This window comes from Mustela nivalis (assembly GCF_964662115.1).
Source record: "Mustela nivalis genome assembly, chromosome: 1".
NCBI lineage: Eukaryota > Metazoa > Chordata > Mammalia > Carnivora > Mustelidae > Mustela > Mustela nivalis.
Window position 1 is genome coordinate 26,240,001 of NC_139020.1, and position 17,661 is coordinate 26,257,661.

The 17,661-nt window shown below is 38.6% G+C and overlaps 1 protein-coding gene across 1 annotated transcript in view; it reads right to left on the reverse strand.

Annotated features, from left to right (window-relative positions):
• Positions 1-10,028: 10,028 nt before the first annotated feature.
• The window catches only part of LOC309843691 (uncharacterized protein), a 560,969-nt gene continuing 553,336 nt past the window's right edge, over positions 10,029-17,661 (reverse strand). The window contains exon 12 of the mRNA XM_082689341.1: positions 10,029-10,112. The gene's annotated coding sequence lies outside the window, so the exon portion shown is untranslated. The remainder of the gene's footprint in view (positions 10,113-17,661) is intronic.

Genomic DNA, 17,661 nt, shown 5'->3' on the forward strand with positions numbered 1-17,661 from the left:
ATAAAGCTCCTGCCAGGTCAAACACTCAAGCTGTAACTGCCAGAGACAAGAAGACAGGACAGTTGGCTGTGAAGCTTCTAGAATAGGAGATGGGAGAAAATTGTGAAGTGAAGGCTTTTAATAGATCAGTGAGGTATTTCAAAACAGCCAATCTGAACTCTTGGGGTTTCAAGAGGTAGTTACAGTGCTACTTTGGGGGCAGTTATCATTCAGTATTTGGCAATGGCCATTTCATTAACTGTGTTCCTGGAGAAGGGAGGACTTTCTCAAAGACTGTGTAAGGAGTTGTGGTTTGCATTGATTGTATTTTTAAATTAAAGGTTTTCCATTTGAGTAAGTTTTTTTGGTCACTTGTAAGTCTGTAAACATGAGCCAACATCCCCCCTCCCCCCACCCCGCCCCGCAACGGACTTAGATTCTTTGTTAAATAAGAATTTTACATTGGGTGAAACATTGGCAGAGCTTGGCTAACCACTCAAAGACAGAGCCTACATATGCTGCTGACTCAGGAAAATAAAAGGAAAGAGGCCCAGAAGACAACACTGAAATGTTATTTTCCTTTGCCATGTAATCTCAGTTTACAAAAAGCTTATATTAAAGTTTTTCACCAACTGTGAAGTTTATACAGTACATTGCAAACAGATGTAATTGTTGGACAGATAACACACTCATAAGCCTTTTTTTTTTTTTACTTGAAAATACATATCCAGGCCATAGTAGCTGTGATGATGGCCAAGGGGGTACACATCTATCATTATTATTCTCCTAAATAATGCTAAATAATGTTAAAAGGACCTTTACACAATTTTTAGTTGAATTTGGCACAAGTAACCAAACACTAGTATTTAAATTGCAGTTACAAAGGACAATTTTTCCTGGATAGGTGATTACCAATTCTTCTTAGAAGAAATGCAATCGAATTACAATTTTGTCCAATGGGAATGGAGGGGAAGGATTTGGTTTGGACACACGAAGTCTAGTTGACAGAGTCCTTCTGCTGGTTTTATTCCTTTAAATATTTTACAAATATTTATCTCGTGTTTCCTTGCTTAGTTCAGTATCTGATAGATTAAAGTATTTCTCTGTTGCTTCTATGACTCCCCAATCATGGTAACTTGTTTATTTGTAGAGTTGACATTAAATCTAGTTGCTGGCTATAATCTCTAAAATTCCTGTGCTACAAGATTAAGGATCTCCAGAGAAGGATTGAGGAAGCTCCTCCTGATACTGAAAGATGCTAGCAACTCAGAGCTTTTGTTTCTCAACCTGAGGGATCCCATATCTATTCAGGTAGTATAATCGATGAAGGCTTATGTATATCATGTTCAGGAAATACTATTCTTACCCCATCCAGAGTCATAGCAGAGATAACACGTCTGTTCGATGGTCATGTGGATTTCACCCTTACTCATTATACAATGAATAATGAAACATTATGTTGTTTAGTGCTTTTTCCTTTGAATTTTACCTTGTCTAAGATTGCGGCTCCTGATTTATTTTTGGTTTTCATGTGTCTGCTACACATTTCCCTTTCGTTATTTTCAGTCTGAGTCCATTTGTCAGGAGATTCTTTAAGACACCCTATATAGATGAATATATATAATGATCCAAATAGAAGTGTTTTCATCTTGGTAAGTGGGTTAGCCCATTCATGGTTCTAAAAATCAAGCTATTTTCATCTTAGTTCTATTCCAAAATATATGATTATTTTATCTATACCATTTTCAAGTAGTCTCATTAGATATTCTAGGTCCCTCTTTTCTGTTGGTTGTTTTTGCTGTGTGTGTGTGTGTGTGTGTGTGTGTGTGCGCGTGCGCACGCGCATGCTGTCCTTTGTGTCTTTTTTCCTAATGCTTACTTTTAAAATCAGAAGTGAATCCAGGCTTTGTGGCACCTGAAGCTTATCCAACTCTGGGAGAAATTCTTTAAGAAAAAGAATACAAAATAATGAAACAAAATTAATGAGCCAAGTGAGCATTTCTTTAGAACTAGAAAAGAATCAAAACAAAACGTAGGAGTCTGTCAAAAGAAGGGCCCTGAAGCTTAAGCTTCATTACCTTCCTAGTAAATATACCAGAGTGCATTACTTATCTTTCTGAAATTATTTTTGAAAGTGTGGTAAAATATATACAGCATAAAATTTACTGTTTTAACCATTTTTAAGTGTATAGCCCAGGGCACGTGGTGCATTCACATTGTTGTGGAACCATCACCGCAATCCATCTGCAGCCCTTTGTTCATCTTCCTGAGCTGAAACTGCTCTCCCATTAAGCACTAACTCCCCTCCCCTCAGCCCCGGCGGCCACCATTAGACCCCCTCTCTCTATCGCTTTGACTACTCCAAGTAGGTTGGACAAGTGGAATCATACAGTATTGGTCTGGAGTGACTGGTTTATTTCACTTAGCACACTCTCTTCAAAGTTCGTCCATGTTGCAGCATGTGTCAGAATTTCCTTCCTTCTCAAGGCTAAATAATTACTGTTTTGAGGACAGACTCATTCTTTTAAATCTCATGCGGTAAATTTATCGACCCCTCCCATGAACGAGGATGTAATTATATATCTATTTTTATTCTCATTCCTTTCTTCCACCACTTAACTTCAGCTGCTGATACTGTTACCTTTGACTTTATAATTGTATTATTTAATTTTTCTTAAAAAAAAAAAAAGAGTGATCTTTTTGAATTCCTAGCTCTAAAAATGAGAAAATTCATGTCATTCATTCACTATCTATGGCTTTCTCATTCTCTTTTCTTACTGAATATTCTTATTTGTATAATTTTGGCTTTGTCTGATTTGCAATACTGATACTCTTTTCTGTAAGCATAATTACTTGATTTGGTTGTGTTTAATACTGTACATGAGCTGTTTGCTGTTGGCTCTCTCAATTCAAATCTTGGTTGATTGAAGTTGCTTTGCACGTAGTTCTGCGAGAAAGTTTCTTTAGAACAATGATCCCTGGGTTGCCTGGGTGGCTCAGTTTGTTAAGTGTCTGACTCTTGATTTCTGCTCAGGTCATGATTTCAGGGTCAGGAGATGAGCTGCTTCAGGCTCTGTGCTCACTGGGAAGTCTGCTTGAGATTTTCTCTTCCTTTCCCTCTGTCCCTCCCTGCTTCACCCCCACTCACTCTCTCACACAAATAAATATATCTTTTTTTTTTTAAAGAACAATGTTTCTTCAGTTCCTATATGCTCAAAATATTTTTTGTTTCTTTGATATGTGCATAAACATTGGCTTTGTGTACCTTTATTTATGTAAGTTATTGTGGCATTGTTTAACTACTTTCTAGTCTTAGATGTTGGAGAAATGTGAGGTCAGACTAATTCCTCTTATGAAAGTCTTGATTTTAATTTTCTTTTCAGTCCGACTATGGGTAACTTTCCTCATGAATTCTTTATTTTTCCTAGATCAATATGTAGATCTGTTCTTTGATTCATTTGTAATTTTCTCAACTTCATTTTAACTTTTCTGTTACATTATTTCACTTTTTTTTTTCTGGGATACAAACTTTGCATATTTGAATCCTCTTTGAATTACATATGTATCCTTTATCATTTTAAATTTTGATCTCTTTTTTTCCTCATGTTATTTTGTTTTGGCTCCTTTTTATTCACTTTATTCAAGCTACTTGAGGGTTTCTTTCTCAGAGTACAGATTTGTAGAAATTGCATATAGGCAAGGGCCAGGACCATATTAGCTTATTGAAAGGAAATCAGATATTTTTCTGTTACCCTAGAGTTGTTTATGCAAAGGAGTTCCCTTGGCCATTGCCTCCTTCCTACCCCCTTAGTCCGGTCAGCTGAGATTGACAGTTGTGGGTTGTTCAGAAGTCAGTCTCTCTGATCCCCATGAGCTTCAGCAACAGAAGCTTCTTGCAACTATGTCTTGAATGAGTTTCATTGTTGAGTCTCATCTTGGTTTTTCCAAATTGGATTTATACCCCAGATATACAGCTTCTTTATACAACATATGCTAGGGGGCTCTAAGAAAAATGATAGAAATGCAGCTGGGGGCACCTTCTTTTGGCATCTTCCCGCATTACTCTTTCTTACCTTTGCACTCAGGTTCGGAAAAAGTCATACTGGAGCCATTTATGTTGCATTTAGGCTTTGCAAGAGGTTCAACACACAATCTAAGGTGATTTTCATAGTAATTGAAAAATATGTGGTTTTTATGGATAGTTGGCATCATTATGAATATAACTATTATTATTTTACATTTAATGATAATTTTCTTCTGAAAAGTGAAAGGTGCTTAATAGAGCAATTTGCCACCATTATTCAAATAAAACCATGCTGGGAAGTAAATACTGAAACCGTCCACTGGCTGTGGCTAGGAAGACCTCCCGACTTTGGATCTGTTAGAGCTTATGAAAATCGAAATGCTAATGCTTCCTTTGTCTCTTTCCATTAATTTCAGATATGTATTGTGAAATAAGGAACCACAGTAAGGGGTGACAGAAGAGATTCTGCACTCTTTTATGGAGTGCTAGAAAAAGAAGAAACCATGCAGAAGAATGCATTGATGTATTTTCCATGTATTTTGATCCAAACACAATCACAATTAGTAGAAGTATCTCTCTAGTCAAAAAGACAACTTCATAAATTTATGAATATATTTATTAAGAGCATTCAACATACTTTTACATTTTAAATGAATGTTGTATTTTGGGATAATTTAGATTTGCAGAAAAGTTGTAAAGATCATACTCCTGTGAACTGCCCTCAACCATTTTCCCCCCTGGATAACATTTTACATTTTTATAGTACATTTGTGAAAACTAAGGTATTTGACATTGGCACATGACCATTCATTTCTTACCCAAAGTCCAGATTTTATTCAGATTCCATTTATTTGTTAAGTATCCCCTGTCTCTCTGGTCTGTGAGTATTTCTCAAGTGGCTGTGGTGGTGTTTTTGTTTTTTAACAAATTCCTTGAGGAAAATTGGCTAATTGTCCTATAGAATGTCCTCTACCCTGAGGTGGTTTTAGGCTTTTCTCTTGATTAGAATGGAGGTGTATGTTTGAAACAATACCAGCAAAGTGAAGTACCATTCTTACAACATCATATCAGGTGTTAACCTAGTATTCAAGTGAAATCACTACCAATGCTTAACTTTATTATTTGGTTAAGGTCGTGTTTGCCATGTTTTTTAACTCAGAAGTTAATATGCTGCCTATTCCCTACTCTATCCTTTGAAAGTAAGTCACTAAGTATAGCCCACTCTCTGGGGCAGGGGGCGAGATGGGAATTAATCACCAGAGGAGAGAACCTATGCAGATTATTTGAAACTCTTCTGTAAGGAAGATGTGTCTCTTCTCTTCTTCACCTCTCAATAATTTATTCATATAAATATGGAGGTTTTTATATTTATTTTCTACTTTGGTTTCTCATCCAATGCTACATTAATTTTGCTGCTTAATTTTTTTTTAATTTTTTATTTTTTTTTACCTTTTTTTTTAATTTTTTATTTTTTATAAACATATATTTTTATCCCCAGGGGTACAGGTCTGTGAATCACCAGGTTTACACACTTCACAGCACTCACCAAAGCACATACCCTCCCCAATGTCAATAATCCCACCCCCTTCTCCCAAACTCCCTCCCCCCAGCAACCATCAGTTTGTTTTGTTAGATTAAGAGTCACTTATGGTTTGTCTCCCTCCCAATCCCATCTTGTTTCATTGATTCTTCTCCTACCCACTTAAGCCCCCATGTTGCATCACCACTTCCTCATATCAGGGAGATCATATGAGCGTTGTCTTTCTCTGCTTGACTTATTTCGCTAAGCATGATATGCTCTAGTTCCATCCATGTTGTCACAAATGGCAAGATTTCATGTCTTTTGATGGCTGCATAGTAGTCCATTGTGTATATATACCACATCTGCTTTATCCATTCATCTGTTGATGGACATTAGATTCTTTCCATAGTTTGGCTATTGTGGACATTGCTGCTATAAACATTCGGGTGCACGTGCCCCTTTGGATCACTACATTTGTATCTTTAAGGTAAATACCCAGTAGTGCAATTGCTGGGTCATAGGGCAGTTCTATTTTCAACTGTTTCAACCTCCATGCTGTTTTCCAGAGTGGCTGCACCAGCTTGCATTCCCACCAACAGTGTAGGAGGGTTCCCCTTTCTCCGCATCCTCGCCAGCATCTGTCATTTCCTGACTTGTTGATTTTAGCCATTCTGACTGGTGTGAGGTGATAGCTCATTGTGGTTTTGATTTGTATTTCCCTGATGCCGAGTGATATGGAGCACTTTTTCATGTGTCTGTTGGCCATCTGGATGTCTTCTTTGCAGAAATGTCTGTTCATGTCCTCTGCCCATTTCTTGATTGGATTATTTGTTCTTTGGGTGTTGAGTTTGCTAAGTTCTTTATAGATTCTGGACACTAGTCCTTTATCTGATATGTCGTTTGCAAATATCTTCTCCCATTCTGTCAGTTGTCTTTTGGTTTTGTTAACTGTTTCCTTTGCTGTGCAAAAGCTTTTGATCTTGATGAAATCCCAATAGTTCAGTTTTGCCCTTGCTTCCCTTGCCTTTGGTGTTGTTCCTAGGAAGATGTTGCTGTGGCTGAGGTCGAAGAGGTTGCTGCCTGTGTTCTCCTCAAGGATTTTGATGGATTCCTTTCTCACATTGAGGTCCTTCATCCATTTTGAGTCTATTTTTGTGTGTGGTGTAAGGAAATGGTCCAATTTCATTTTTCTGCATGTGGCTGTCCAGTTTTCCCAGCACCATTTATTGAAGAGGCTGTCTTTTTTCCATTGGACATTCTTTCCTGCTTTGTCGAAGATTATGAGGCCAGCATCACCTTGATCCCAAAACCAGACAAGGATCCCATCAAAAAAGAGAGCTATAGACCAATATCCTTGATGAACACAGATGCGAAAATACTCAACAAAATACTAGCCAATAAGATTCAACAGTACATTAAAAAGATTATTCACCACGACCAAGTGGGATTTATTCCAGGGCTGCAAGGTTGGTTCAACATCCGCAAATCAGTCAATGTGATACAACACATCAATAAAAGAAAGAACAAGAACCATATGATACTCTCAATAGATGCTGAAAAAGCATTTGACAAAGTACAGCATCCCTTCCTGATCAAAACTCTTCAAAGTGTAGGGATAGAAGGCACATACCTCAATATCATCAAAGCCATCTATGAAAAACCCACCGCAAATATCATTCTCAATGGAGAAAAACTGAAAGCTTTTCCGCTAAGGTCAGGAACATGGCAGTGATGTCCATTATCACCACTGCTATTCAACATAGTACTAGAGGTCCTAGCCTCAGCAATCAGACAACAAAAGGAAATTAAAGGCATCCAAATCGGCAAAGAAGAAGTCAAATTATCACTTTTCGCAGATGATATGATACTATATGTGGAAAACCCAAAAGACTCCACTCCAAAACTGCTAGAACTTAAACAGGAATTCAGTAAAGTGTCAGGATATAAAATCAATGCACAGAAATCAGTTGCATTTCTCTACACCTACAGCAAGACAGAAGAAAGAGAAATTAAGGAGTCTATCCCATTTACAATTGCACTCAAAACCATAAGATACCTAGGAATAAACCTAACCAAAGAGGCACAGAATCTATACTCAGAAAACTATAAAGTACTCATGAAGGAAATTGAGGAAGACACAAAGAAATGGAAAAATGTTCCATGCTCCTGGATTGGAAGAATAAATATTGTGAAAATGTCTATGCTACCTAAAGCAATCTACACATTTAATGCAATTCCTATCAAAGTACCATCCATCTTTTTCAAAGAAATGGAACAAATAATTCTAAAAGCTTTCATCATCAAGACAGCATGGTACTGGCTCAAAAACAGACACATAGATCAATGGAACAGAATAGAGAGCCCAGAAATAGACCCTCAACTCTACAGTCAACTAAGCTGATTAATTTTTAAAAAATATAAAATTGTAGGGTTATGCCACAATTTGCTGTTCCCTCACCTCTTGCTGGACATTAATTAGGGACACACCCATCTTTTGACTAATGTGAATAAAACTCCTTTGAATATTTCATGCAAATGTTTTTGGAGGGATGTACATTTTCATTTTTTTAGGTACCTATCAGGAACGGAACTGTTGGGCCATGGTAATTCTATGTTTAACCATGTGAAGCTGTGCCAGACTTATTTGTAAGGTGATTGGAATATTTTACATTCCTGCCAGCAATGCATGAAGGTTTTTGATTTCTGTACATCTCCTACCGGAAGTTTTTGTTATCTAACTTTTTGATGACTGTCACCCCAATTAGTTTGAACTGGTTCTGAGCTGCACTTCCCTGCTGGCTCATGGTGAACATATCCTCATGGGCTTATTGGCCCTTTTTGTATCTTCTTTTGAGAAATGTCTATTCAGATCTTTTGCCCATTTTAATTTTATTTTTAATTTTTTTAGAACTTATCTTTTAGACATTTTATTGTTTTACATTTTGCATTAAGATTTATGATCCATCTTGAGTAACTTTTTATATGTGATGTGATATATGGAATCATATTAATTTTAGCAATTGAGTATCCATTTTTTTTTTCAGCATCATTTGCTACTAAAGTACTCTCTCACCATTAAATATTCTTTGAATTGCTTTTGGAAAGTGAGGGAACATATATGTGTGCATTTATTTCAGGATTCTCTATTTTGTTCTTTTGCCCATTTTTAAACTGAGCTATTTGTCTTTTTATTATTGAGTTGTAATTGTTCTTCATATGTTCTAGATACAAGTCTCTTATCAGCCAAATAATTTGCAGAAATCTTCCCCATGTGGTTGTGTTTTCACTTTGATGGTCATAGATTTCTCCCCTTTCTGTTCTATATAAAGTCAGTCCCTCTAGGCCAAGCAGCAAAGCTTTGAGTCATTATGGCCTATTTTTTCCCCTGGAAAATCCCCAGTGTCTTTGCACCTGAACTAGAGACAAGAAGACACTTTTCATGAAGTGACATCCAGTTCTAAGAGTGGACACTGGGGGCTGCTTTTCTTGTCTTGCCTTCCCGGTGTGGAGCTGGGACAGCGACAATAACATTTCCTGCGACTCTGGGCCGCCAGCACCCCTTAGATGATCTCTGTTCCTACTACCTGCTTCTAGGAACGGGGTCAGGCTGAAAGCATTTGTGCTAGAGTGATGGGATGGCGCCCACCACAGTAATTGTGGGCTCTAATGTGCTGTTCCTGCTGCCTGAAGAGCAGGGAGCTGTGGGCTTGGGAATGTGAGAGGAGAAACTTCTCCTCTGCCCCTGGCTCAGGAAGAATCATCCTGTCTCTTTTCCAGCAGGCTCCCTGCAGACAAGAATGCACATGATAGCTGAGACAGAACAAGGTAGAAAATGTACAACATTTACGAAATTAAAACTGGAAGATAAAAGGAATTTAAATAAGTAAATTTTCAAAAGATGTTGCTGGAAGTTTGCATCATTAATTTCTTGGCGGTGATTACGAGTTCAGTTGCTCCCTTCTCAGTTGAGAGGTGGGATCCGAAGAACAGGTCCTCCCTACACCCTTTCAGCTTCTCCTCTTCCCAATAACTCCCTGGGGAACCTGCCCCTTCCGTGACCTTCCTGGGGCTCCTGCAGATGGTGTCCACATCGCCTAGGTCGATGGAGGTGTGCAGGTCCAGAAGAGTCACAGCAACTCATAGGTTTCTTGAGTCTGACCAGTGCCTTGGTTTATTGCTTCCTTCCCACTGAAGTAAGGAACACACTCCTCTTGCAAAATAACTTTCCCATAATAGAGGCCCACATAGTGCAGAGAGGAAAATGAAGCGAACAAGTAATGTTGTCAGTCAGGGATGAGGGGTGTCCCTCTGGGTCATGTCTCTTCCCAGTATGTTGGAACTAGAGATCCCAGAGAACAGCTGAAGAGGCAGCAAACCAAAAGGGATACCTGTGTGTCTCCACTAGGAGCAACAGGAGCCGGCCCCAGCCTCTTCCACAGTTGTCTTCAGGTCTCATCATTTGGTGGTTTGGCAATGAGATGAGACCAAAACAATTTAGCAAAGGGTTTGACGTCCTTTATTCAAAGGAAAACAGTCCAGGGGTTTGGAGAGTTCAGTGTCTCATGAGCTGTGGAGAAAAAACTCCTCCTGAGGGATTTGGGACAAGAGAAGATACAATGGAGTGTTAGAAGGGGCATCTCAGAAGCAGGGCATGGTTCTGTTTGGTTGCTTAAATTGTTTGTTGCATGGGCCATTGGGGTTTTGGGGGCTAGCTCTTCTGTCTCTGTCATAATAGCCCCATCTTTTTGTACTTGTTTTTGAGCACTCCCTTATTTTCTGATGCCACAAGATGAACTGGGCTCATCTTATATTTTTTCTGCCTCAAGACTAGAACCAACCAGCCATAACTGATGTTTTTAGAAAAATGTGGTAGGTAAATGCTGAGATCTGGGCACTGGGTATGTTTATCGCCACTGGGATATCTATTTCTATCTATTTATCTATCTGTCTATCACCAATCTCTCTCCATATAGCTCTACATAATATATATATTTATGGGATTGGGCAATATAAATATATACACAAAGTTAAACCTGAGTTCAGACTAATATTTCCAACTCTGGTCCAGTACCATAGGATTCATTCTAACCTTCCTTTCTGGTTTATCTGTAATTTCTCTGTCTGACCTTGAAAAACCAGGCTCATCCCTCCACTGTCCCTTTACTTATTTATTTAGCCCCAGTGTGTCTATATAAACAAGTTGAAGAGTATCAGCCTTACACACCCTTGAGAAATTTACCAACCAAAGCACAGCTTATGGCTGGTGCCTTTTGTTTTTATCCTTAAAACTACAAGCTAAAATATGATTTTCTAAACTCACTAAATTCACCCTTTGTGATACAAAGTTCTGTAGGTTTGAAAAAATGAAAATGATAATGTACCCATCGTCCTAATACTGCACAGAATTTTCCTTGTATATACAGAAGAGTCCCACTTTTAGCCAACCACTCCCTGATTCCTTAGTGCCTCACAATGGCTAATCTGTTTTCTATCCCTATAGCTTTTGTCTTTTTTTTTAAATCAGTGTATGTGTATTTTATTTTATTTATTTTTTATTAACATACACTGCATTATTTGCTTCAGGGGTACAGGTCTGTGAGTCTTCAGTCTTACAAATTCATAGCACTCACTATAGCACATACCCTCCCCAGGGTCCATCACCCAGCTACCCTATCCCCCACCACCCCAGAAACCCTCAGTTTGTTTTATGAGATTAAGAGTCTCTTATGGTTTGTCTCCCTGCCCGGTCCCATCTTGTTTCATTTCTTTCTCTCTCTTCCCCCCATGACCCACCTCCTGCCCTGCCTCTCAAATTTCTGATATCAGAGAGATCATATGATAATTGTCTTTCTATGAATGACTTATTTCACTTAGCATAAAACCCTCTAGTTCCATCCACATCGTTGCAAATGGGAAGATTTTGGGGTTTTTGATGGCTGCATAGTATTCCATTGTGTATCTATATCAACAGATATATCCATCAACAGATAAATGGATAAAGGTATGGTATATATATGGTGTATGATGGTGTATTATGGACATCTAGGCTCTTTCCATAGTTCTGCTATTGTGGACATTGCTGCTGTAAACATTTAGATGCCTGTATCCCTTCAGATCACTGCATTGTATCTTTAGGTAAATACCCAGTAGTGTGATTGCTGGGTGTAGGATAGCTCTATTTTCAACTTTTTGAGCTTTTGCCTTTTTACAGTGCCATGGAAATGGAATCATACACAGCCTTCCTTCATTTAGTAACATTCCCTTAAGATTCGTTCATGTCATCGCATGAACTAAAAGCTTGTTTCTTTTTAGTACTACATTGTATCACATTGTATGGACATTCTACATTTTCTCCACCTCCTCCTCCACTTACCAAGGACATCCTGGTTGTTTCTAGTTTTTAATGGTTATGAATAAAACTGCTATGAGCATTCATATACATGTTCTCACGTGGCCATACATTCTCAAAACTCTTGAATGAGGGAAGGTATTCTGTGTTCCACTTTATAAGGTACTGCCAAACTGTCTTTCGAGTTGTACCATTTCACAATCTCACCAGCAATGCATGAGAGTGCCTGTTGCTTTGTATCACCAGTGTTCCTTCTCAGAGGGTTTGGGGAAATTTAGCCATTACAAAATCAAGGATTAGGTTATAATACATTAAATTAAGGGGCCCAGGGACTAGACAGTAATAAGTATTAATGGCAATGTCCTGATTTGATGATTGTTTTGTGGTTTCATGGAAAAACACCCGTGTTCCAGAGAAAAAAATGCAGGAGTGATTTTTAGGAGTAATGGGCTCATCAAGTTGGCAACTTACTCTCAGATGGTTCTGCACTTGTAATTTTTCTGTCTGAGAATATTTCAAAATGAAAATGCTTGTGCAAAAAAAAAAATCTTTAGCCATTCTAAAGAGTGTGCAGTGATATCTCAATATGGTTTTAATTCACGTTTGCCACAATGACAAATGAAACATTTTTTTATATATGTTTATTTTCCCTTTGTATAGTTTTGATGAAGTGTTTGTTTGGCTCTTCTATGGTGTGTGTGTGTGTGTGTCTGTGTGTTTTAATTTTAATTTTAATTTTTTAAATTTCTTTTCAGTGTTCCAGAATTCATTGTTTATGCACCACACCCAGTGTTCCATGCAGTACATGCCCTCCATAATACCCACCACCAGGCTCATCCTATCCCCCAACCCCTCCCTTCCAAAACCCTCAGATTGTTTTTCAGAGTCCACAATCTCTCATGGTTCTTCTCCCCCTCCAATTTCCCCCAACTCCCTCCTCCTCTTCATCTCCCCATATCCTCCGTGTTATTCCTTATGCTCCACAAATAAGTGAAACCATATCATAATTGACTCTCTCTGCTTGACTTATTTCACTCAGCATAATCTCTTCCAGTCCCATCCATGTTGATACAAAAGTTGAGTATTCGTCCTTTCTGATGGAGGCATAATACTCCATTGTGTATATGTACCATGTCCTCTTTATCCATTCACCCACTGAAGGGCCTCTTGGTTCTTTCCACAGTTCAATGCCATTCCGATAAAAATTCCACTGGCATTTTTCAAAGAGCTGTAACAATCCTAAAATCTGTATGGAACCAGAGGAGACCCCAAATTGCTAAGGAAATGTTGAAAAAGAAAAACAAAACTGAGGGCATCACGTTGTCTGATTTTAAGCTTTACTACAAAGCTGCAATCACCAAGACAGCATGGTACTGGCTCTTCTATGTTTTAATTGAGTTGTTTATTCTTTTGTTGAGTTCTAAGAGTTCTTTGTATATTCTATATGAAATTATTAGATGAATGATTTGCAAATATTTTCTGTCTCGGATTTTTTTGTTTTAAGGGAGAGAAAGGGGTGCCTAGGTGGCTCAGTGGGTTAAGCCTCTGCCTTCAGCTCAGGTCATGATCTCAGGGTCCTGGGATCAAGTCCTGCACTGGGCTGTCTGCTCAGCAGGGAGCCTCCTCCACTGCCCCCCCTCCCCCACCTGCCTCTCTGCCTACTTGTGATCTCTCTCTGTCAAAAAAATAAATAAAATCTTTAAAAAGAGAGAGAGAGAGAGAGAGGGAAGAGGTGAGAGAGAGAGAGAGAGAGAGCAGGAGACAGGGTGAAGAGGGAGAGAGAGAACCTTAAGCAGGCACCATGCCCAGTATGGGGGTGAATGCAGGGCTGGATCTCAGGACCCTGAGATCATGACCTGAGTTGAAATCAAGAGTCAGTTGTGTCACTGGTTGAGCCACTCAGTGATCTGTCTCTGATTCTTTTAACACTGCCTTTCTCTGACAAAAAAGTTTTTATTTTTGACAAAGTGTAGCTTATTTTTTTCTTATTTTTCATGGAGCATGCATTGATACTGAATACTTTTAAATTTTTTAAAAGGTTTTATTTATTTATTTGAGAGAGAGAGAGAAAGCACGAGAAGGGGGAGGGTCAAAGGGAGAAGCAGACTTCCTGCTGAGCAGGGAGCCCAATGTGGGACTTGAAGCCAGGACTTCAGGATCATGACCCAAGCCGAAGGCAGTCACTCAACCAACTGAGCCACCCAGGTGCCTTGAGTACTTTTAAATTTAAAACACTCTGATCTTATTAATCTTCAGTGTTGAGTTTGCCTGCCAGTAGGGATACCTCCCTCTCATGACTGGCTTGCCTCATGATCACTGTTCATCTCCCAATCTAAATTAATGTAGGGAAATTTTGGTTTAGTCTTCTGCATTTGATTAATAGGATCCAGTCTCCAGGAATTCCTGTAATCTGAGTGGTGGATTTGCAGTTCACTGCTCACATCCAGACTTCTCCATTTATTGCCACACTAGATATTAACATTGCCCAATGGTCTGCCTGATACAGCCAGCTGGATTCTTCTTGAAATCACAAGCTAACATGTGCTCTCCAAGAACAACTTACTCATGAATAACTAAGAGGGCACTGGTCTCAATGATCTCTGATGGATCTTTCAGAATTAATTTTCTATGACCTGTTCCCTGTGCAGCATTTGTCAAACTATAGAGTACTCATTATCTATAATAACATCCTACCTTATTCTAGTCACATCTCGTGAACACGGGAATGTTGCTCAGCTTGGCTTAAGAAAAAATGGAATTTCTTTATCATCATGACTGGGAAGAATAATGAAAGAGCTAAAAATAAAATCCAAAGAAGTAAGAACTGGAGTTTAGAGACTGAGATTCGGCAAGTAATGCTCTCAGGCCCCTCTCAGTCGTCTCTCAGATGGACCATCTCCACAGAGCAGACACTGGGTCTCGTATGGCCTCATGCCTACATATTTACAACCTTCCATCCCAGGGGAATCAAGAACTACTCTCGTTCACTTCCTATTTAAAAATTTCGGGGAAGTTCTCTGGACTAAACATGTTCATCTTTTAGAATAATCACCATGTCTAAGAAAGTCAGTATTGAATCTGACCCAGCCTACATCACTTGGTGGGAGAACAGATAGGCGCCATGATTGGCAGTTCCAACACAACTACATGCAGAAATGGAGACATTTCCTTACAGGTGACGGGGACTCTTAACTCAAGGATGATGATCATAAGAATTCTGGGTAGTTCAAAATGATAGCTATAATAATAATTATTACTATTATTACTAATGCTGCTACTACTATTGCTTCTAATATACATTATTGTGTGTGCTAGGCAGCCATGAGTGGGTTATAGTGGATGGCAAAAGCTGATCCTTTTATGGAACTTTATATTTGCTGAACAGTTTATATTTGCCAAGTTTTACATAAATTAGCTTTTTTTTTAAAGGTTTTACTTATTTATTTGATAGACAGAGGTCACAAGTAGGCAGAGAGAGAGGAGGAAGCAGGCTCCCCACTGAGCAGAGAGCCTGATACGGGACTCAATCCCAGGACCCTGAGACCATGACCTGAGCTGAAAGCAGAGGCTTTAACCCACTGAGCCACCCAGGTGCCCCTACATAAATTAACTTTTCTATCCCTTACAGCAACAGTACCAGGTAGGTATTATTATTATTATTGCTGTTATTTTTATAATTATTGTTCTTAGTGTACAAATAATATTGAGAAAATTATTTCCCCAATCACACCAGCCAAGGCATCGTGTTCAACTCTGGATTTGCACTTGAGGAACTAGAAAAATAAGAAAGATATTTTTCTCTAGACTTGGAGGCATAGGATATAAATCTGGACTTACTAACAATGATCTTTTCTCTCTGAATAAAGGAACTTCTCTGAGAATTGATCAAACACATGAGGAAGCAGAGTGAGTGGTCAGAAAGAAACAGTGTCATAAAGATTTCATTTGAGCCCTTGGATTGACAGTCACTGGAGTTTAAGTTCCATAAACCATTAAGTTAACATTTTTGTTCAAATGAATCTGACTTGAATGTTATTCTTTAAAATTTGGAGATTTCACCCTGATACCGACAGGTCTATGGAATAGCTCTTTCCCATGTCTTCAGCTCTTCTCTTGCTCTTTTCTTCCTCTGTAGGCAAGTAATGCTTCTTGAAAGATGAACGTTCCTAGTATTTTGTCCCAAGCTAAGTGAGGAGGGATAGACAAAGAAGAGATGACACAGTCTCTCAACACACCTGTGTGTTATGCCCTTTCTAGTTTTGGCCGAGCCAGTTTATTAAAAAGCTTGTGTTATTTGTTCCAGACCTTACTGAAGTGAAGTGTTTGAACCTATTCCAAGAGTTCTGACATTTTCCAGTAAATCTCCTATAGCTGCAGCCTAATAAGCACAAGAAGCCTAAATACTTACCAGGTGACTTTTTAACCTGCTTCTTGTGACAGAACCAAGCTATCTAATTTCTATCCTGGGATCATGGAATCATCCTTGTAACTTAGTTCACTTGAGCTCAGCCAATTTCCATTTTAGAGTCTTCTTTTCCAACATAACTTTTGGTGTTAATTTCTACCTCAGGTTTGTTTTGGTTGCAGAGAACAGAAATCCACATTAAATTTCGGTAAACAAAAAGGATTTTATTGGTCTGTGTAGCTGGAGGACAGAGTAGACCAGCTCGGCCAGGAGCACAAGCCTGGAATTGGAAAACAAGTATCTTTCCTTACTTCTCTATGTATTGATCTTTCTCCATCCTCCTCCCACCATCCTCTAACTCCTACATGTATGTCTGGAAATCCTCTCCACGACTGTACTTGTTTCTCCTGTTCTGTCTCTTTCAGCAAAGTGGATTTTTCCATATGTCGGTAAACATGGACACAGATGGCTCCAGAATGATACACTTACAGCTCACTAAGGAAGAGAAAAATAAGGCTATACCTCTACAAGGAATTCATATAATTCCAATAAAGAATTTTAAATACGTTAGTTTGAGTCACTCAGTCACAACGTGTTTTGAACACATCTGCGGCAGTATTTGACTGTTTCAGATTAGGTCCTATGTGTTTTCTTACTGACAACCCCTGAGAACCACAAGGAAATGGGGAAGATCTCTAAAAGCTAGTAAGATGTGCTCTGGAAAGAAAAGGGATGGGAAAGTACTCAAGTGGGTTTTTAAAAAATGGTTCTCTTACTTTATCACATAATATTGTATTTTATTGATTGATTATCAATTTTAAGTTAGTATGCTTGAATGAAAAGGCAGCCTGGCCCTAATATATCTTTATTTTTGCTCAGGAGTCTCCCTCGGAATGGAAAATAAATTCCAATGTCAAACATCAGGGTTTTGGGTGTGGGTTTGGCTGATACACATACAACTGTGAAAATGATTCACCTAAACCCTGATTAAGTTCTGAGGACATAGATGTTAGAATGGTGAGAGGAAAGATTGCTTATTTTGTTTCAAATTAAAAATGTATGTACGAGAAAGAACTTTGTAGATAATCTCAAAAAAAAATGATAAAAAGGAATACCAAGCCCACTTGGCGATTTTCAAAATATCTAAGGAAATTTTCCTAGCTTTGAATATCAGCGTGTTTGAGGGAGAGAGTTAATCTGTGTACACCTAAAAATAATGACCTAACCAAAGCATTTAGATAGCCATAAATTAGATAGCCATAGTTTTTTGGGAGCGATCACGTAAGAGGAAGTTCATTCCCACATCTGTATGATGTTTTTCTTAAGTGTACATGGTGGAAACATGTAGTATGGGTAGAAAGACTATCATGGTATATGCATTA